General features: G+C 42.7%; 1 protein-coding gene across 1 annotated transcript in view; it reads left to right on the forward strand.

Annotated features, from left to right (window-relative positions):
* Positions 1-22,910, forward strand: part of tafa3a (TAFA chemokine like family member 3a) — a 91,065-nt gene that overhangs the window by 29,601 nt on the left and 38,554 nt on the right. The gene's annotated exons all lie outside the window — the stretch shown is intronic.

The raw sequence follows: 22,910 nt of genomic DNA on the forward strand, positions 1-22,910 counted from the left end.
GTTTCAAACCACTGTGACTAATTACCACTCAGAGCAAGGTGATGTATATACAAGCTGTCCAATCACATGAGGGGAACAATAATCACAACCTGCCATTGATCACATAATTATTTGTCTTGTATTGAGCCTCACCCATTCCTCTTCTACACCTATCTGTCTGTCTGCCTGTCTTTCTTCCTCCATCTCTCCATCCATGTCTTCCCTACTCTTTTCACTCCACACATTTTCCATGATCTATTTGATGGTAACGCCAGTCCCTCCATACGTCTGTCCCTCCTCCTACCATCTGTCCTGCCTGTTGTGTATGACTGCGACACTACCTTTCCACAGCGCATTGATGAAGGGCTAACCCTCTCCTGTTCCTCCTCCCCAGCCCCTTGCTTAAAGTGTGTTCACACACAATCTCCCTTAGGGAAGGCACAAAACCCCACCTCTTAACCATATTTATTTTCCTTTTTTTCATGGTCTTGTTGGGATCTGGACTGTCTGCAATGGGCCAACAGTCTTGCCTTGTTTTGGCTCCCTGTTTGATCCAGCATTGGCGTCAGTAGCTAATACAAAAGATGGAGGCTGAAACAGCAGCACTAAGGTGGAGTAGTCTGTACCACCAGCCCCACGATATGTGGATGCTCTGTTTTAAGTGTTTTACTTTAGGAGAAACATTTGTGCCTTCATCTCAGGGTAACCCAACCTCTTCGATCTGATGTACAGCGACATTGAAATGGCTCGAGTTCCTCTTCATCCACACGCCTCACGAGAAAGGCAATCCTTTGAATCCTTTGTTATTATACGATTCTCACTTTACATTATTGGGGGTCAAGCAGCAAAGCTGCGAGACAACCATTATTATTATACGTTTTCCTATTATTATTATTTTCCTTCAATGGGAGTCTATGGCAGCCCATGGAAAGCAATGGTCAAAAGTTGTGAAATTTGGCACACTGAATCAGGACAGTCCCATGATCCCTCACAGCAAATTTGTTTTCACTAGCTCATGAGCTCTAGCGCCACCAACAAGTCAAAGTTGGACATGTGTTCATGTTTATAACTTTTGAATAATTCATCCAATATTCACAAACAACAAGGTATCATTGGAATCCTTTGGCCAAGCCGAGTTCAACGCTCCCTTATCGCCATCTTGGTTTACTAAAAAAACCTTCAAAAATGCATCTTCTATCAAAAATGTTGTCTAATCATCTCTAAACTTGGCACAGATGATGGTCAGACCATGCCTAGATTTTTCAAATTCAAAACCGTTGGGCCGTGACAGTGAGACGGTAGAGGGGGGTTAGAAACCAATAAATGAAAATAGGCAATTTATTTCAGTTAGCCTAATTTTTCACCCCAAAAATAAAAACAATGAAAGTTTAAAATCCCCCCCTAAAAATGGAATCACGTTCCCAGCGCCCCCCTAGGTTGTGCGAACGCCCCCGTTGAGAAACCATGATGTATCCAAACCAATCTTGGCTCATAGTCTTCTGTTCTGACCCTATCCTGATGATGCCCAGGTAATTTGGCATCATCAACACCTAAGGGGGCGTTGTTAGCAGCAAGTCTATTCCGCAACTTCAAGGTTTTTTCATTGTGCTATAACCATTTGCCAATAGCTTTTTTTTGTAGGTGAAATTACTGAGACGGTCATCATGTAGCCATCTAACCGATTATGTCTGTCCTCCAAAATGAGTTCATGGAGTCTTATTCTGCTTGACCGCCACATTGCTCGCAGCTATATTTAATATTCAAGTTGCCTTGAAGTTTTATGGAATTGTCGAGGCATACTTGTATTTCCTATATATTTAAATGTTAATCAAAACTTTTGTTATTGAGGTAGGCCTACATCAGGCCAAAATAGCGTGTCCTCAGAGGAAAGCAGCAGCATGAAGCTGTGCTGTCACACTATTGATTGGCTGATTGTTGTATAAGCCTTGTTGAAAGCTGAGCCGGCTGGGCCTTGACTGGCGGGAGGTTAATTGAATACGTACACAACTGGGGGCTGATTGGACTGAGCTATTTAGCTTTTGGTCAAACACAATTGCAGCAGCTACAAACAAAACAGGTCCTATACTGTTGGAAACACACATTGTGAGCATTGAGTGTCTTGGTGCTCTGATGCGCAGATGCATAGTGAGTGAGGAGAAATCAACATCTCTCATCTCGATTGCACAACGCAAAATAGGATTCAATCTGCAGATAAGGTATGGGCAGCCAATCTTTTTCCTCTTCACTCTCACACCAGCTGAGTTGTGCCTCCTCTTCAGCTTAGAAGAACTCAAACAACAAAAGGCAGAAATGTTTTGTCGATGATAAAAGCGTGTGTGAGCTGTATAAGAACGACAAGCTCCATTTTCTTCTGCACTTCCAATTGGCTCTCTAAATGGCACTGCACTGTGTGTGTGTGTGTGTGTGTGTGTGTGTGTGTGTGTGTGTGTGTGTGTGTGTGTGTGTGTGTGTGTGTGTGTGTGTGTGTGTGTGTGTGTGTGTGTGTGTGTGTCCATGTGTGTGTTTGGTAAAGGATTGCTCCAAGGTAATGCGAAGACCCAGATATTGTCTCAGAAACAAATCAACAAAAAAAGAGTGTGAAGAAGTGACATTAATAAATAATTTATTTTAACATATCAAAGGGGGAATGAGGCAGCCATAGACCCTCCTGGCAAAGAAGCAGATGTCTGAGCTCTAGTGTTGACTGTCAGGTCTGGCAGGAAGGACAGGGGGGCCGTTGCCAATTCATGAAGCAGCCATCACAGACCCAGAACAGCGCTCCTCCTATCTTCAGTGTCTACATGCTTGGTTTCCAATGATGTTTTATTTTTTTGTCCGGGTATTTATCTGTCTTTTGTAGTTGTGTGTTTGTGGGTGCTTGTGCACGTGTGTGTGCATGTGCATGTGTGTGTTTTTTTGTTTGCGTGTGTGTGTGTTTATAACAATGCCATGAATTGGATTTTGCCCCTTTACTGATTTCTTCTGTTGTAGCAAAAGGTTCACTCCTTCAACCTAAATCTAATTATAGATAAAGTGTACCAATATACCGCCGCCCTTTTTTCATCACATTATTCCTGCTTTCTTCTTTTATTTTTACTCCACAAAGTTATCCAACAAGTAGCAGCTCTTTTGGAAATAAGGAGCATCTCACAGTTAAATCACACCACTTTTCCTGAAAGGAAATCAAAAAACACAGATAGACAGGTTAAAATGTATATCTATCAGTCTGGAAGCAAGGTAAAGCTTGTGAGGCTCCGTGGTTGGCCTGATCCCGGTGAAACCCATAATCTCCAAACAAACAGCCCTCGGAACATTGATCAATGTGCCCAGGAGTGGCCCACATACTGAAATCTCTCCCACAGTGTGAAAACCGTCAACAAAGGATGAATAAAAAGAACAGCAACATCCAAATAACAACAATCTATCTATAGCAATCCTTAAGCCTTTCTTAATAATCATAGTCGGAATGAGATGTGAGAGAAGCAAGGCGGGAAATTATACCAATAAATGATCAGGAGTCGAAGGGGGGTGACATTGTTTTTCCATTAGGCATGAGGCAAACAAAGAAGACCTCATCATGCCAGGAATTCTGCAAAAGAGTTTAATTATTAAGGACAATTGTCATTAACCGGAGGGCTGTTCACACATGGGGAATCATGAACAAATAATCAAAATGTAATGATCAAAAAAAAAGAGACAGCGTTTGGAATGACATTAAACATCTGAGTCTGTGTCTGTCAAGGTCGGCGCATGGGTGTGTTTGTACCAACGCAGCATATGCACATCTCAGTTTGTTCTATTGCACTTGACAGACGTGGAGATGATCCTGTTTACAAGCATCTCCACATCTGCAGCGTTTTCCCCCGTGGAGACCCAGGGAGACTGCTGGGGGGGAACTGACATTCTGGGTTGTGTTTTTAGGAGAAGCTGCCAGCGACAAAGTTTTGTGGGATATTTTTTTTATGCGGAATAGAGTTTGGAGAAGGAGTCATGCTAGAAAATACCTAGGAATTGTTTTACATTGCAACTGTCATATTATAGATGTATTTAATGTCACACCAGAAGCGCCAATCTTGGATATGAGATTAATATTATGTTCTATAAATAGTTTTTTATTATTATTATTATAACTGAGTTGGTTCGTTTTTGCGCACGCAACCTCTTGTTGTAATTAACAGGGGTAATTGTTCAATGGAAAGTGTAGTCTATGCATGCAAATCAATTATTAAATAGCTTTTACTGTTATTCATGGCTGATAAGTGCATTGATATTTTAAAATGCAAGGCAACTACCATTGGTTAGTTGAAAATAATAATCATCATTGAGATTAAAAATCTCTTCCAGTGTCCTGGCCAAGACAAGCAGTAGTAGCCTACAGTCACTATCTTGGCCACCGGCAAGATAGCATACGCACAAAACATAAGAAAAATTAAACAACTATAACAGTCCGCAGGGGGGAAGGGGGTTATCAATATCGCAAAAGACATTTCGGGAGGCTCAAGGAGAAGAGTAATAATAAGTTTGAGCAACAAAGTGTAAAAACATTTCGGGAGGCTCAAGGGGGAGAGTAAAGTGTAGTCTTGTGGTGGAATCTACAGACATAATACACCATAACCTACTGTGCTATTGAGATGTTTTCGTTGTGTTATAGGGACAGTGTCTCTTTAAGATCAAGTCACTTGTGTGTTGATATGCCGGTCGGTGCGATGTTGGAATTGACCGTTTTTTATATGACAAAATGAACGACCTGCCGTTGCTTGTCGAGGTGAGAAATTGTCTCTTCCATTATTTTATCGCAATTTACATAGTCTATAGACAGAACGTCTTACCTGGGAGAGTTTGTCGATGGCGGAGCCGTTATGTTTAAAAACATAACATCTTACCTGGGCGAGTGTCGCTGCGGTGGGCGCGCATGCGTTTCTGTTCTTACCTGCGCGTGTGCCGATCGTGGAGCCGTTAAACTTCTTACCTTTGTGTGTGTGTGTGTGTGTGTGTGTGTGTGGGTGTGTGCTTCCGTGTATGTGTCGCTGCCTTTGTGATGACGTGCGGTGTGTGCGTGCGTGCTTGTGTGTGTGTGCGTGTAGTAAGTTACTATTTTTTCATAGTTTAAATTCTTCAGGCGTTATAAACACATCCAACTTTATCGTGAGCAATTTATTTTCCATTTTTGGGCGTAAAATAAAATAGAATGTGTTTCATAACACATATTGAAGTTTGAAAAAAAAAAAGCTGTGACACCATATTTGACAGGAACCGATTGTGAATGTGATCAAAATAACAGAAAACAAAAAGGCTCACAAATCCAAACCAATCTGAGGCACATCGAACACCAGGTGTTCTTATGCTAATCCTCTCCGTCTGCATTCCAACCATGAAGCCAAGGCGGTACAATCCCAGCTCTGTCCTTGTATGAGATTAGTTTGGGATTCTCAAAGCTGATTGAAATGCGATGTGATATTCGCTTCATCTTGGAGAAGTTAAACGATAGGGAAAGGCGAGGTGTTTTTCTGGTCGCACTTCAGACCAGCATGCTTGGAGGACGACCCACTGAGGCGGTCGCACAGCCGTCTGCTGGGGGCTCTTCCTTGGTGACTAGAACCTATGTGAAGTGGTATCCAACGAGGGAGGACGTTTTTACATGGTGACCCTGTATGGATATGTAAGAGGGCGCCAGTCGAAGAACACTCCTATGGTGGTGGATAGAAAGAAAGAGTGAAAGGAAGAACAAGGTATGAATGGGAAGCAGAGCGGAAGGTTAAGACAAAGGTTGTGTAGAGAGGGAGTGTGGGGTGGGGATGAGTCAGCAGCATGTCAAACTGCTCTCCAGATGTCCTGCTCTTAGAGAACTAGTGAGGAGGATCACACACACACACACACACACACACGCACGCACGCACGCACGCACGCACGCACGCACGCACGCACGCACGCACGCACGCACGCACGCACGCACACACTCTCACACACACACACACACACACACACACGCGCGCGCACACACACACACACACACACAGGCACACAACCACTCAGACACACAACCACACACACACACACACACACACACAAACACAAATACATGCACGCACACACACACACACACACACACACACACACACACACACACACACACACACACACACACACACACACACACACACACACACACCAAAAAATTAAACAAGCAATTTTTGAGAGAATCATTCATATCAATTTGCTCCTTGCTAACTGGTTTAAATTGTAGGGTGAAAATGACATCACAGATGGTGTGTTTAATTGAAGTGCTCACGTTAGTTCAGTATCTCTGACATAAATATCCATGCAGAAATTAGGTAAAATAGGTCCATAATATCATACCTTTAATTAATGTGAAACAGCAAATACCTTGTCTCGCTAATTTGCAATGTCTTCTCAGAGAAATGACAACCACCAGCTGTGATGCGAATCTCATTCAAATACAGACATCTACTAAAGCCTAACAATAGAAACCACACATTTACCAGCAGGCTCCTCATGTAAATATAATGTAAGGATAGACTAAGATGTAATCATTATGGGTCATACATCACAATGTTTGTTATATGCATACAGAAATAACTGATACGATGTTATGCAAATGCCAAAATTAGTTTCATATGATAAAGCAGCCAATTAATAATAATAATGCATTCAATTGTTCAAGTAATCAACCCATGAAATTACGATATATCTGACTTTATATTCGAGAAGATATTCAATTGACCCCCTTAATGAAAAGCAATCGAAAAGGCATGTGGGTGTGTTCAACCACAAGACTTCTTGTTTACACTGATCACATTCAAATGACAGTAGCACACTCAAAATCACAGCACTTTGATAGACTTCCTCTCACTCCTGTCACACACACGTCTCCTACTCACATCAAACCCCTGAAACGTGCCTGTCATTTGTCCCTTCATAATCCATCCGAGGTACAAACATGTTGACAAGATGCTTTAATCCAATTCACTTGCATCAGCTCCCCCGCCAGGGTCTGGTAATCACTCACACTTCCCAAACCCCCCGCCAACGAGCACTTAAACAGCAACTGTCGGATCTCGCCATTGTCCATCTTGGCAGGGTCCTCTGAAAACAACTAATTTGTCGTTTGTCGTCACATTATTGATTTGGTTAGCTGTTGATCCTCCAGTGAAGCCATCCATCACATCTTCTGCAGTGGACATCACCTCCCCATATTACAATAATCAAGCATTAACTGTGCATAATAAAGCGTTTACATGACATAGAACATAGTATAGTCATTAGCTCACTAGACTAGTCAGATCCTAGGCCTCTACTGGCAGGAACGCCAAAGTTAAATCGAACAATGATACATGACAACTGAGAAAAAAGCTCAATGTTACCCCCCTCATTCTGTCCAGCAGGTAAGCTAGCCTGTTCATTGGCCACATAGTTCTTCATAATGACCACAGCTGTTACTACAGGTGCTTCACAGGTCGTTGGCTCCAGGCCACCGGCAAGAGAAATTGTGTTATTTGAACAATGTAAACAAAATGGCTGAAGCAAACGTTCATATGTCGAATAAATTAATGAAACGTTTATTTCTCTCTCTGTCTTCGGTGTGCTCTCCTCATCCGACTCACATCTCACCAATAGTCTGTTCATGCTTTCAGAAGATCCAGTTCCAACATCTGTTAAGCAAATCAGGACCTGGCTGACACTGGGAGTCTGAGCCTCTGGGCTGTGTTTAACCCAGTGGTTTGCATGAGGAAAGAACACGAGTGCATTATGGTGAAGAAACCCAACACACCTAATTCTCCAACTGTTCAAATAACATCTCACTTTCACATACTCCTCCGCTATCGATTTACCAACTCAGTGTATCTCCTGCATCTGTTCAAAACTAAATGAATCCCAGCTTGGCCATTTGGTGCGGGTATTACAGCAAAAAAACGGTACCACTCAAGTTTTATTAGCATGCCTCTATAGTTGAGGATCCAGGCTCATACCCATGGTGGACATTTCATATTCACAACTATAGATTTACAGGTCGGCGGGCAATTTGTAAATAACTAATAACCAAAAATCACTGAATGTCTAACCTTCATTGTTCATGTTCGGAGCTTAAAACCTGTGAAGACACTCGATTAAGTTAGAAAAACAGCTTCAAGCAGGTGTTTTTTCTTTTAAATGTGAAAAGTGGCAAAACCACGACTGCTGAAGACTTTGGGTTCAAACTGAATCCATAAATCTTTCTTATTAAAAATGTCATGTCTTCCTTAGCCCTCTCTTCTTATTTTGAATACAAAATAACAGTTGGAAATACTAAGAAGAAAAAAAACATTAACAATAAAACAATATCAAGTCTAGACTGCGTTGAAACACAGATAATTAAGTCTCTCTTGCCCTGTTCCAGGTAGAGAAATAAAATTGCAAACAGAGAGAAGCAGTGTGCGTGAAAACGATAACACAGCACACAGGCCCGTTCCACCTGACATCAGGTAGAATGCCATCATGATATATGCTGCGCTGTCACTTCAGTCTCAGCGCTATGAAAGCAGTTTTTTCTCCCTTACCCTGCGAGGGCCTTGAGCTCCTGTTATGTTTGCAGGGATCACACGTCACCATTTGATTCACCATAATGTCAAGAATCCCTGTGATTTCCAAGCCCCCCATTATCAGCCAACGCTAGCCATGGTTTTAAACACTGTATGCGCTGAGGGGAAAGGCCCACTGGGAATACATTTATCATCCAACCACCTGAAGTGGGCCTCACCAGCCCTGGTTGTCACCGTGTTCCATCCAGGTGTGGCTCCTCTACCATGGGCTGTGCTGGAGGGGTGACAGCGCAGTCGTCGGGTGCCAGCGGCTCCACGGCAGTGATCAGGAGGTGACGACTGAGCAGCTGGAGGCTGATGAGCTCTTCCTTTTGATTTCATCCCTCTGAACAAACAAGTGTGTGTTTCAGTAATCCTATATGAACTCTGCCACCGGAGACCGGACGGGGTGTGGTGGTGGGGGGGGGGGGGGGCTCTAACACAGGAAGCCGGCTCACATACACAATGATGTAATAGATTTCATGTTGTCCATTAATAGATCATTTGACAGTGTAATTAAAAACACCTACCGGGAATGAATTAATCAATTTCTCCCACCTCCTCCCCTCACTTCCTCCAAGACGGTGGGTGTGATAAAGATGCGAGCCGCCTTCTCTTACACGGGAGGTGGAAGGCATGCCCCCCGGGGAGGGGGGCCGGGGGAGGTTGGAGGCTGTATTAAGAGGGGGCTGCGGTAAGCTTCATACTGGTACATAACTGGAGGGGTTGAGGTCCACGTTGACGGACAGCCCGTGACAGTGCCGGAAGCATATATGTAGCAAAATTCAAATGGCAATGCAATTTGCAATTTGCAATTCAATAAGTCATTACATTATGCAATTGACAATTCATTATGCAATTGAATAATGTCATTAAAAAATACGTTATTCAAAGTGTATTTGAATAAGCAAAGTAACAATGAAATCCTCAATTTAATCTGAAAAAGTTATAACAATAAAAACATTGTGTCACATTTTTTGAGTGCCTTTATTCAAATGAAAAAGCTATAGTGCCCCCGTGAATGCAATGTACTTCACCTCACTCCGTGTGTGTGCGCTTCCCTGTATAGTTCGCTGCCTATGTATTGACGTGCGGTGTGTGCACATATGTGTGTGTGTGTGTGCTTTTACATGTATGTTCGTGCGCATGTGCGTGTGTATGCGGTGTGTGTGTATGCAGTGTTTATGTGCATGCTTGCGGTGTATGTATGCGTTTGCGCGTGCTGTGTGTGTGTGAGCTGCAGGCTGCTTGCCACATGATGCGCACATGAGTAACTTGAGTAACTGGTGCAACAGGCCTGCTATTATAGTAGTAGGATTTTTATGTGATTATGATGTATTTAGATGTATAATTAAGTGTTATTCCTGCATAGTATTCAGTTTTTCTTGCAGTTGACGCATAAAAGCTGTTTATCTGCATTAACAGCACATCCACAACTAGTGGAACAAGTTTTATAAATACCTGCTTAGCAAGAACTACATGAGGCTCCCCCAGAAGTTTGTATATCCTGATGGAAACACATGTGATAACCTGGTCAACGTCTATCCTGGATGAAGATAGGAACTTTATACACTCCGAAGACACGTTTATTAAAGGCTTGGTGGCTCAATGTTAATTGTGTGCCTCACCAGTGGCTTTATTACTAGGCTTTTTAGATTAGGTGTCAAAGCCACATGATGCACAATATTTTGTATTAGAGCAACACAAGATTCATTGACTACTTAATTGCGACATGGATTGTTAGTGGGTTCTTATTCTTGTCAGACTCTAACCTTTTGATCCAGCCATGGTGTGTTGTCTGAACGAAGCCAGGCCATTATAGTTTGGCATCTCAGCCCAGCGACAACAATGAGCTGGTTTCTAACACATCACTGCCAGTGAATCACTTTTTATATTCTCGATGGATCACTGGAGAAGTAAACACGCACGCATGTACAGACACACACACACACACACACACACACACACACACACACACACACACACACACACACACACACACACACACACACACACTCACACTCACACTCACACTCGCACACACATCCGCACATATCCCCACACATATGTCACAAAGACATTCACACAAACACACACACACACACACACACACACACACACACACACACACACACACACACACACACACACACACACACACACACACACACACACACACACACACACACACACACACACAAAGACACACACATACACAGTAAGGGGCTCAGAACCATCTGGCCAGCCCCTTTGGCAGTCCCCTAGCTGGGCTCTTCCATTGCTCAGCTGAGCGCCCATCCCCAGAGGTTGGTGTGCGACATGTAGGCCTGTATAATATGTACAAGTGTGCTTAAAAGTAGGCCTTTTAGTAGAGGTAGTAAGCGGCAAAAACAATGAAGTCTCAGATGAATGTTATACATGCAAGTATTCAAAACATAATATAACTGAGAGAGTAAGAACGATAATGAGATGGTCACATTTGCATAACATATGTAAAGTGAGACTCTACACAGAGACATATTGTACATAGAGAGAACAATAGGCCATAGGACTATTAGGGTAAATGTACCGGACACAACGGAGGGCACCAGCGCACTATGTCCGCCACAACTCCAAACAGGGGGCTGGCTTCATGTCAGGTTATACGGGTTAGTTACCCTCGTCCACTGCCTTAGCATCTTCAGGAACTTTTTTAGGCCGGGCTAGCTGGGCCAGTTTATATATGAATGCACTGAATCAAATGACATATTTTCAGCCAATCCCAAATCACTTCCACTGCAGTCGTTTTTGCAGACATTGTGCCAGTGTGTGTGGATAACGTGCCTTTTTTTTATTCTCTTTACTAATGATGAAATATACATAGAAAGGGCCATCTCGCGGCACACCTGCTCTCCCACCACTTCCTCAGCCATAATTTGCAAAGTGCTGCTGTATACCAAATTATTTCTGCTGTGATGGCCTGGCTTATTATAGGCATGCACACCACATGCTTCTAACTTAATAAATGATGAATGACTTTGCTACGCGCCGCATCATGAGAGCTTATTGCCATGATTTCAATGCTCAATGTGGCCTGAAATTGTAGTAGAACGTTGTGCATTACTTTTACACACTTACACTTACACACACACACACACACACACACACACACACACACACACACACACACACACACACACACACACACACACACACACACACACACACACACACACACAGGGATATATATACACATCGACATAGATGTGTATCTACATATATATCCCAGACCAAAAGCATGAAATTCATCCACCCTACATTTAATTGTATTTTGGACAATAGAACAATATGTTGTAGTGCATTATAGGAGTCAAATCTCTGTCCTCCTCAACTCTCTATTGGTGAAAAGACCAGTTGTACAAAATAACCATGTTGATTTGACTGACTTTATTAATTGTTTTCCCAATTTTAACTGTCGTTACAATCTACCTCAATGGCCCCTTCAACTAAAAAACGTTTTCTTTGCATGAATTGTACTAGTATCAATAGATATCACGACTTCTGTTTGCACTTATCTCTGAAACACAAATGCTCACAGAACACACCGCAGCACATACTCAAAGAGGCATGTGTGTACCAGAATCCTTTTCAAATTTCTTATAAAGGCAATTAAACAGGCCGTTAGAGAAGAAAAACCTTTTTTTAAGGCTAGATATCTTCTAGTGTACATTAGTTGATCTTTACTGCCTCAAACTCTATTCACGTAGACGTTTACTTCCAAAAGACTGGAGTGTACCGGTCCACACACACAGGTCCTCTCTACTGATGTACACGGTAGGGTGGGGTTAAGGGATAGCCGCAGCGTGACCTCATAGTGCCCCGACACAGTGTAGCCTGGTAATAAATCCAAGGAAAAAGAAGAACGCAACAGAATGAACAGAGAGCCAAAATGTAGGAAGTCAAACTTTCGCACAACATTCTCTTCTATAAACAAAGCTTTTGCCGTTGTCCAGAAATACCTCGCTGGTACTGTGTTTCTTTGTTATTATCCCTGTGTCGCACGGAAGTGACGATTCTGACCAATCAGCTCATTCCGGACCACGGCCACTTTTGGCAGTGGAAACACGAACCGTGCCGCATCTTTGCATACCGAACCAACCCACACCGCCGGTGGAAATGCGTCATTAGAGTGCCTATGGTTAGGTTCAGTACTGACATCACACAGAGGGGCACTGCTGAGGTCTCATTAGGCTGTAAAAACAGCTGGGAGTGCAGCTGGAGGTGAGACCAACCTAGGTAAGATCGCACTAGGTTATGGGCTGGCTAACTGGGGCAGAACGAGTCCAGTAGGTTTAGCTCGTAACAATAATTAACACACATTTATACTTCTGCATATAATGGCCGCCATGGGTCTCTACCCCACTGGCATATAGCAAAAACATCCACCTTAATAGTCAACGAGACGTCAGGACACAGAACCATGAAGCAGAGCGGAGTCCCACAGCGGCGGGCCATCAGAAGTAGAACTCGACCTTTACACACCATGTCTTTTGTTTATCCAGTTTGTTCCACTAATGTGGTCGTCACAATGCACATGCTACACAGACGCTTCCAAAGTCTGGTTTATGTTAGAAGTTGCAGATAGTGATTCATGACGATGGTGTTGCCATGCAGGAGACCTCTTCCTGAGTGTGTGTTGTGATTTGAACTGCCTTCGCCAAGCCATTCAAATCTCAAACCATAAATAAGTAAAAGTATAAAAAGATTGAAACTTAAAAGCCCTTGTTATCCCTTTGTTCTGCGAGGGCCCTGGGTGTGTATACCTCGTCAGGAGATCACAGAATCAACAACTCCTCTAAAATAAACTTCCACAGAATGCAAAAAAATAATCACTTGCATTGACATGTCAGAAAACACAAATAGACATGCAATTACAGCACAGCTGCTCTCAACTAGACCTTTAGCTGTAGCAACCAGCATTAGCCTCTCATATACAAACACTCACACACAGCGTAGGCCCGTGAGGATTACTTCATTTTGAAACCCAGATCCAGAAGTCAGAGAATGCTATAGGCAAACTTATGGGGGTAAACTACAGTGCCTGGACTAGTAACCAGAAAGTTTGAGGCTCGGAATATCCCAGTGTGTCTGTTTAGTTACAAAGCTATTCTTCGGAATAGATATTAATCGACCAAGCCGCAAGATGGAGGTTCAAGAAGACGATTAAAAATATGTAATCCTACAGTGTTTGTGTTTGCTGTTTGCAAAGGAGGGACACAACAATGAGATGAGTATCACGCCGTTTCGCCATCAGTCCTCTTCTGTATCCAAGGTACTACTTGTGTGTCCCACTACATGTTTGAAACGTTATGCTCAGTAATCGGCAGCCATTGCTGCGCCTCATGCATCCTCTTCTTCCTCTGTGTAATCCCAAGCTCAGCAGAAGGGTGAGATGCACTACGCGGAAACACCACTCCTCTGTTCATTGAGCTCAAGTTGTCACAACCGTCAGTAAATGCCTCTTATTGGTGGGTATTGTAGGGGAAATCAACATTCCCACCGGCCAAGTTGTGGCAGGGCTTTGTATGCAAGGTTTTCCCTGCAAATGGATGATTGGATCAGTTAAGCCAGGTGGCTGCTCGCCCAAACTCCGCCACTGAATTTAATGTTGTACTTTCTTCTGAATCCATCTCCTCCTTGTTGCTGCTGTTCTTCCTTGCTACTGTCTGTAATTTGTTATCTGATTGTGGGGTTCTTTGCGGGTGTCTTGCTGGCTAGCCCGGAGAGGGTATTTTTCCACACTGAGATGATGCACAACGTCCTGCTTTAGTCTCTCATGCTTATGGACGACCAACTGCTTTTTGGTGTGTTTTTCTTTTTTTTTTGGACGCCAGCGCTTCCTCGGTTCCCACGTGCTGCGCTGTTGGTCTTTTATTATTCATGAGCACATGCAGAGCTACATGGCTAGTGCTGAGGCAGATGGAAGGAGTGCCTCGCCTGGCTCCAGTGTAAATAATGCATTCGGCCAACAACCTGCAGTCTCTCAAAGGGCTGTTGGTGGATGTTTAGCTAGTGTAGTACGCAGACGTATGTTTCCTTGGCCCTGGTACCACTCTGGGGTCCGGTAGTAATTACACTCAGCTACCCTGAGGGGGTGCTAATGAGGTGTTGTGTAGCAGCTTTATTTAGTTTGGTCTATTTGTCTGTTGGCTAATGATGTGATGAAGGTGGCAAGTGGACCATAAAAGAGGGGAATCTGGGAACTGACTGGGGAGATTTTTTTTCATTCTTTTTTACTCCATTAGGCTGGGTTCAATTACAGAATCTGGCACGCTGGCGTCTGAGCTGCGCAGAGAACTTTCAGCTTTGGGTAGACTATAATCAAGGCTCCCATTGATGCCTAAAAATGGACTCATGACGTTCTCCATAACCGATTCGAGGATTGCCCCTGGCCAGTATTAATGCAGAGCAGCGCACATGGCTATTAACTTTGTCAGTAGCCCACTTTATTCCAAAAGGCTTTTTTTGGGAGACTGGTAGAAAAAGAAGCAAAAAAACATCTGGCTCTCTAGTTGAAATTGACCCATTTAGGACTCTATCCTCACATCTGTTGAGTGCACCACGGAGCCAACCGTCACTCCGCTGGAGATAAGAGGTTACCTCATGCAACATTTAATGTGGGGCCTGAGATAGGGTCAGCCAAAGTTTGTCTTTCCCTAAGGGCACGAAAAAAATTGTGCACTTTCAAAATAATATTTAATCTCCAAAAATCACCTTTGAACGGGCTCTCCAGTGCCTTGCTCATGGGCTTGATGAGGAAGGGTGTGAACCCCTCATCAAGAGACGCCTTCTGGTAGAGCGCATCCATCATTCGTCATTTTGCCCGAGCACATTTCCACATTGTTCTTATCTGCCTAGTCAGTCGTTGGACCTTAATTGACAATTAATGTGTGTTCTCGGGTGCAAAGTGTTTATTTTTTGCTTGCTTACGTGGTTTTAAAAGCGGTGGTGTAATTTTCCACTTCGACAGACACATTGTTGGATCCAATGAGGAGGCGCAAAAAAAGCCACAAGATCCACTTAGCATTGCTTTGATCTTATTGCAGCTTACGCGGATCACAGGCATTCATTTTGTGTCAAAATACTCTTCACGCTTTTGAATATTCATTTCCCAGCCACAAAGCGCCTATAGCCCAAAGCACCGCTCTCTGTGAGAGTCGCTATCACAAGTGACAGAGGCATTGTCATGCTCATCGTCACACACGGAACACCAAACAACCCTATCTCCGGGAAAAAGGTGTTTAAAATGCAAATATCTTTATCCAGGGGCACCACCATTTGGTTTTAAAGGTTATATAATAGCGCTCAATAATCAGTGTAATTCTGTTTCTGGAAAGGCCCCATATACCTGATCCACAACTACTGCTCAAAAAGTGTAAACATTGCTCACACGGTGCTACCATAATTTTTTGTCGTTCCCACTCCGAGCACCTATAAGCTGCACTAGGTTATTCATGTAAAACTGGCTCCAGGTTAGATCCATTGTGAATCGGGATTTCGGCAACATTGCTCAATGAAGCCTGCTATATTGAATTTTTAACATGGGATGAGAATAATTGTGGTATGGTTAGAATCAACAATAAATTAAATACAAAATAGTTTTTGGTGTTCTGCAATTGACTGTCCATTCACAAAACATATTGTTCAAGGTCAAATTCATTAATTTCACTGGATGGATATATGAATTGCAAAGAGGTCTACTATAAGATGATCTACTATATATATATATATATATATATATATATATATATATATATATATAGATAGGGAGGGGGGCTGGGTTAACCCTGTGTTTGTAGGCCTACGGTGTGCCACTAAACGTGAACACACCAGAGTTAAAGAAGAAGAAGGAATGGATGAGTCAGACGGAAGAACACCTCACTGAACTCTGATTAGAGCAGAGAGTCAGAGACAGACAGAGAGAGAGAGAGAGAGAGAGAGAGAGAGAGAGAGAGAGAGAGAGAGAGAGAGAGAGAGAGAGAGAGAGAGAGAAGCGAAGAGTGTGGTGGAGAAGAGCTGCTAGACGGCTCTGACCTCTGCCTCTACACTAGAGGGGATGTTTCTTCCAGCAGGTTCCAGGTCTGACGCCGGCTACTGGAACTAAGTAGTTGGCCTCCTCTGCTCCGGCAGCTTTCAAAATAACACAACAAACCCTGTGGGGAGCACACACAAGCATTCACAAGCACGCACACATATACACCGCACACACACAGACACATACCCACACATAAACACACAGAAACACAAGCATGCACACACACACGCACGTATACAAAACACACATACACACCAACACACACACACATGCATGCAAATGTACACATGCACACATACAGGCACACTCACACACATATACACCTTACCTACACAAACACATTCACTTGTTCCACAACCTCAATCCCTTTCCTCCTGATTGCCATGTGAAGTTCCAGGCTGACGGTTGTTTGGTGACTTATTGAATATGAAGGTGTGCAGATCTCTGTGTTAAACACATGAATATATTGTTTTACTTCTTCTGACAAATGTACTTACTGTAAGTCGCTTTGGATAAAAGCATCTGCTAAATGCCCTAAATGTAAATTGTAAATGTAAACATGAATAATCATCTCTTTCCCCTTCTCTTCGTGGTCTTGATTCGCAACCTTTTACTGTACACAAACATGCACATGCACTCAGCCTCCACAGCCTATGCACCACATAGCTGCATGCAGCGCTCAACAATTTTTCAACTTAAGTTTTCTTCTTTCTTTCTTCTTCTTCTTCTTCTTCTTCTTCTTCTTCTTTTTCTTCTTTTTCTTCTTCTTCTCCTTCTTCGTCTTCTTCTTCTTCTTCTTCTTCTACTTCTTCTACTTCTTCTTCTTTCACTGGATGGATAAAACTTGCGTTCGGTGTAAAACGAGGTAGCCTGCTCACCTTTGAAAATATTTAAGATCAGGCTCGCTTATTTGAAATGTGGCCCAATATGTCGTCATAAGGGGCCAAGTTACTTCCCCTTTCTCTGCCTTGCCCACCCAGAGAACTTGGCCCACAAATGAGACAATAAGCTACGTCCGTGCGAGCGCCACATGTATGTGTGTGTGTGTGTGTGTGTGTGATTACACACACTGTAACGCAAGTGTTGTCTTCTTCTTCTTCTTCTTTGTTATTTTGATAACCGTTCTGCTGTTGGTGTTATGGCGCAGAACACGTCTGTTCTTTGAAATCTCTGGTATTTCCACAACGAGACTGTAGTTGGGGTTATCTCAGTCATGGTTGAGAAGGAATTGGGGGAAAGTAACTTTGGCTTTGACTCCCTGAAGTACATGAACTGCGACATGGAGGAGGCAGGGATTGTTGCCAGCAGGCAGCCGGCAGCGTGCAGCCAGCAGCGGGCAGCGGAAAGTGGGCAGCCGGCATCCGTGAGCCGGCAGCGGGCAGTGGGCAGCCGGCAGCGGGTGGTTCAGTCTACTTCAGATTGATTTGGAGGAACCAGAGACGTCGGAGAACCCGACGCAGTCGTTTGAGATTCATAATATCGTTTGAAGGCGCACTGAGCTTTTGGCCGTCATAATATATATTATATGATATAGATATCTATGTATAATATGATATTATTCAGATATAGAGCTCCAGGACTCCTGCAGGAGCACCCGGAGTGTTCTAGAATATTTACAGAACACGGCCAAAGGCTGTGTGCGCCTCGCCATTGCGATTCATCCACTGTAAACAGAGTGCATGGCACCGTGGCCACAAGCTGCTCAGGGCCACACCCCCACCCTCCTCCTTGATCCGCCTCTCTCCACCTCATTTGCATTAAAGCTACAGACACCGAAACGGCGCGTTTGGGGAAAGCTCAATGTGCGACTGGCTCGTAGTGGCTGTAATTCTGCACCACGGCTGAATTTCGGGAATGTCTTCAAATACTGTGTTAGGGGCCTACTAATATCGATATTAAAGCATCCATAAAGAAGCATGCCATGGGACCTTTAAAATATTATTTTTTACAATGGAAGTCATTTTTGACATTGTTGACTCGACTACTTCAGACTTCGTAACTTGGTCCATTTTTTATCGTTAACCTTCGTTCAAATGTTTAACAAATCAACACACTTGTGTCTTCAATAATCTGAAAACAGAATTTCGATATCATTTATAATATTTTCCTATTCATAGTTTAATTTCATACCGACTTTGTATCTTTCCAGTTGGTCTCATTGAGTAACGTTGAGGCTTGAGCGCGAGGACGTTCAGGCAGTGTTGCCAGATTGGGTGGTGAGGCCGGAGCGCCTTAAGCCCAAGGTGGCTATGAAGGCTCGCCATTGCGGACATCGAGGAACAACGTCAATATTTAACCTAGAAAGACCATGTCAAGCTTAAACGGTTGCGTTATTTCTAGAGCTGTCAGTTAAACGCGTTATTAACGACGTTAACGCAAACCAATTTTAACGGCGTTAAAAAAATTATCGCGTGATTAACGCAAATATTTTATTTACAAAAAAATAAATAAATCTTTCTTTGGCTCAAAACAAAGAAGCAGTAGCCTGACTGCTATGTTCAAATGACATTTGTTCAAAGCAGTCGTTTAATTGCACTATAGGCTCTTTTTTTGTATCGTCCTGTTTTGATCAGTATATGCCAATGTTGTTATCAATAAAAAATCATTTGCACAAGACAAGCCGATGCACTTCACCATGTTGATAAGAGAATTAAAATTAGAAGAATTATGGGACAAAAAAATCAAGGGATATTTAGCATAGAAAAAGAATTTGCGATTAATCGCGATTAATCGTGAGTTAACTATGACATTAATGCGATTAATCACGATTAAATATTTTAATCGCTTGACAGCTCTAGTTATTTCATGTTAGTGGCGCTAAAATGATTAATTGTTTGGAAATATGATTATTATATCAGGCTTTTGTCGGCGGGGACCCACGTTTATATGGCTAAAGGCTTGCTGCTTGATACAAATCCAGTGTACTCCTGGTAGAAGCTAAATGCTAAAAACGTTCTCTACCTAAATGTAAGATCATCTTATGAATTACTATTTTGAGGGTTGTTTTATTTTAAGCTCATGTACCAAACATACATTTTGGTTGGTCTTTTACATGCCAATTTTTTGTGTTTTGTATTAATGTCATCTTATTGACTGTCAGTGTGTTCTTTACACAGACCTTTTGAGATTTGTGTGTGTGAGGGATAGATGAGAGGTTCCTTGTATACCACATCAGGTCATAGTAAATAATCAGTAGGCCTAGATATAATTTGGCCACTTAATGACCAGTTTAGTGGTTATTCAAATGAGTGGCCTTGTTCTTGATTTGTGATTGCACAAACCTATAAACCAGACTTTCACTCCTATCTAAATACACAAGTACGTTTTAGCTTTAATTTATTGAGTGTGTATCTTTTTTAACTCAGCCGCCCTACCTATAATGAGCACTTGCTTGCACCTCTGTCAAATGAAAAATGTTTTTTTTTATATTATATTTATGATCTTAGTCTATTTTCAGTTAATTGTATTGCCTGTTTATTATGCGTGATGATGCCAGGTGAAGGCCTTAGAATATTTTAACTTATTTTTTCCTTATTGAAAGATTTCTCTGTGGTCGTTAAACTTTTTATGATATTCAAGTTATTTATAAAATTCATGTGCATAATATTTGTTACGCCTTTTTTATGGAAGCTAATCTGTTAATACATTTATTTAATCTGATGTTCCATGGATGTTTGTTTGTAAAACAACACGCACACGCACACACACACACACACACACACACACACACACACACACACACACACACACACACACACACACACACACACACACAAACACAAACACACAGAGAAACACGTAGTGTTTTTTAAGTGCAACCAGTGGTTGTGTCTGTCTGTTTGTGTTTGCGTACTTGTGTCAGATTGTTTGCATGGATTAGATGTCACTTTTTATTTTGAAAAATAGAGAGAGTGAAAAAAATAAATAGAGTGCAACACAATAAATATGTCAGATGTCTTTCCACAGGAGGATTCCACAAGAACTAATGAGAGCCGTGGAGAGAGCCTTGAGCATTCATCTTAGAGCGTGTGCCGCGACCAGAAAAGAAGCCAGCATAGATGTGCTAGCCAGAGAGCAGCAGTTCACTGCTGAACACCATGATATGACAACGTGTTAGCCGCTTGCCTGGCCATTTTTAACACCTCCCACGTATCTGACAATGAGAAGAGGCTTTTAATACTAGGTTAATGTTTTAAATGGGTGCAGGATTAGAAAGTCTGCAATAATAGATATGCTGCATCCAAACACATTTTGTGTATGCTTTCTTAGTTATTGTGAGAAAACCAATGGAAACATTTTCCCAAAGGAATAAATTAATACAACGGATGCATTGCAGCGTCTGTACTTTTTAAAATGAAATATGGAAAGTATTTTTACATGATTAACTTAATTAACTCTCTTTATTGCTCATTGATCCAAAGATCAGTAGAAATGCTGTAAACCCTCACCTGAGTGTTCCCTCTCTCTGAATTAAATTCACCACACGTCACCTCAGGAATGCCCTGACACACCGGGGGGATGTATAATAGCATAAGATAAAGGATTATGTTTCATTAATATTAATCCTACGTACGGCTTACAACCCAGCCCCCATTTAGAATCCATTCAGCGGGGTTGGCAGGCTCCATCTCACACCACTAATATCCCCCGTATCGTGGGCTCTTACACCAGTGCCTGATTGGCTCGGGACCATTAACGCTGGTGCACCAGCAACCGTGTGTCACGTTTGGGTAAGACAAAAGAGACCAAGAAAAACAAAAGCAACCTTGTGTCTGCCTCTACATCCCTCAGGAAACATGGCTGTATCCCCTTTTCCATCAATCCCAATAAGTTCACCTCTGCCATGAAGACCACAAGGCTGCTTCAGTGGAAAGTGCCATGTGCTGTGTAGCAGTGTATTGGGTTGGGTTAGTGTGTGCCCATACATGTTTTCGAGTATTTAAACATTTTAATACTTTCACATTTGTATGCATATGATTGAAGTTATCTCATATTGCTGCCATTGGCGCATTGAAACCAGCCTTGACAAATCCCAAAATGTGTTCCCCCTTATTAGAGCATTTGGGGATGAGCCATCTGGTCCCAGAGTGGACTCATTCTGTTTAACCAGCTCTGGGCCGGCGACCGCATCACCTCTGTCAGATGGAAAGATTAAGGAGGCAGCAGTTTCACATACAGTCACTTCCCGAGGCTCGCTCTTTTTAGATTTCCATTTATTTTGGACAATCAACAAATACATACAATCAACATAGGAACTACTGCAAAGTTCAGCATGTTCTAAACAATCCAATATGTGTACCGGATGGCTGTAGCAATCAGATAGTTACAAATATATGTGTTGTGTTATAGTGTAAGCGTTATAGTGAATGAACATAAGTAAAAAAAGTATGTTATTTGCAACGATAGTGGCACCAAAAACGAAACTAAAAAGACAAGTCAGTTATTTTGTTATTCAAGCCAGCTCACAGTTTATTGAGCATAGATTTGTTTAAGGTAAATTGTATTCAAGGAAAGGGAAATAGTGCCTTCCCCTGCACTTGTGTGTCTCCATGCAGAGTGGACTAAACAGCGGCAGTGACTGCAATGAAAGCCACCCAAGGGAGTCGCTGTCACCACCAATATTCCGCCTCCTTCTCCTATCCATAACTCAATATTCAGCTCTATGGCTCCTCTGCAAGGCTAATGTCGGTAGCCATCGTTTTCATCAAGTTCCTCTGTGAATAGGCCTGCACAGCGATTCTTTCTCAGCAGTGAAATATGGGTTTAATATGTTATCTTGAGTTCACCATGAGATACAACTGCGCAGCGACGCGCTCTCTCGTTCTTCAGCCTCCGCCCTCTGTTTGGCTCAAGCCTGCCAAATTAAGTCAGAGTTAAGCGCTTTACGTGAAACCAATCGTTTCAGCTAATTTGAGCTGCCACGCTGGAACTGAGTTTTAAAGCAGGACCGGTGATTTGCAACTCCCCCATCCCCCAGAGAGGGAGCTGGCTCTGCCGGAGATGAGCTGCTGATTGCATTGCTTTATTCAACCCCCTCCCCCACACTCACCCGCTCTCCCCGGGCCACTTTGATGGGGTCCACTGGTATCACCAGACAAAAAACCATAGAAGGTACATGAAGATTAGTGAAGTCAGTGTAACCGGGCCTGGCCACACAAACAGCATCACTTACATACTGAGATACTTAGATATGACAGCGGATGGTGACCAAGGCCAAGGGGGAGGGGTTGTGGGGACAAGAAAGTACTTCTGCTCTGTCACCACTTTAAAGTGGTCTCAAA

The sequence above is a fragment of the Gadus macrocephalus genome, chromosome 1 (genome assembly GCF_031168955.1).
Source record: "Gadus macrocephalus chromosome 1, ASM3116895v1".
Lineage (NCBI taxonomy): Eukaryota > Metazoa > Chordata > Actinopteri > Gadiformes > Gadidae > Gadus > Gadus macrocephalus.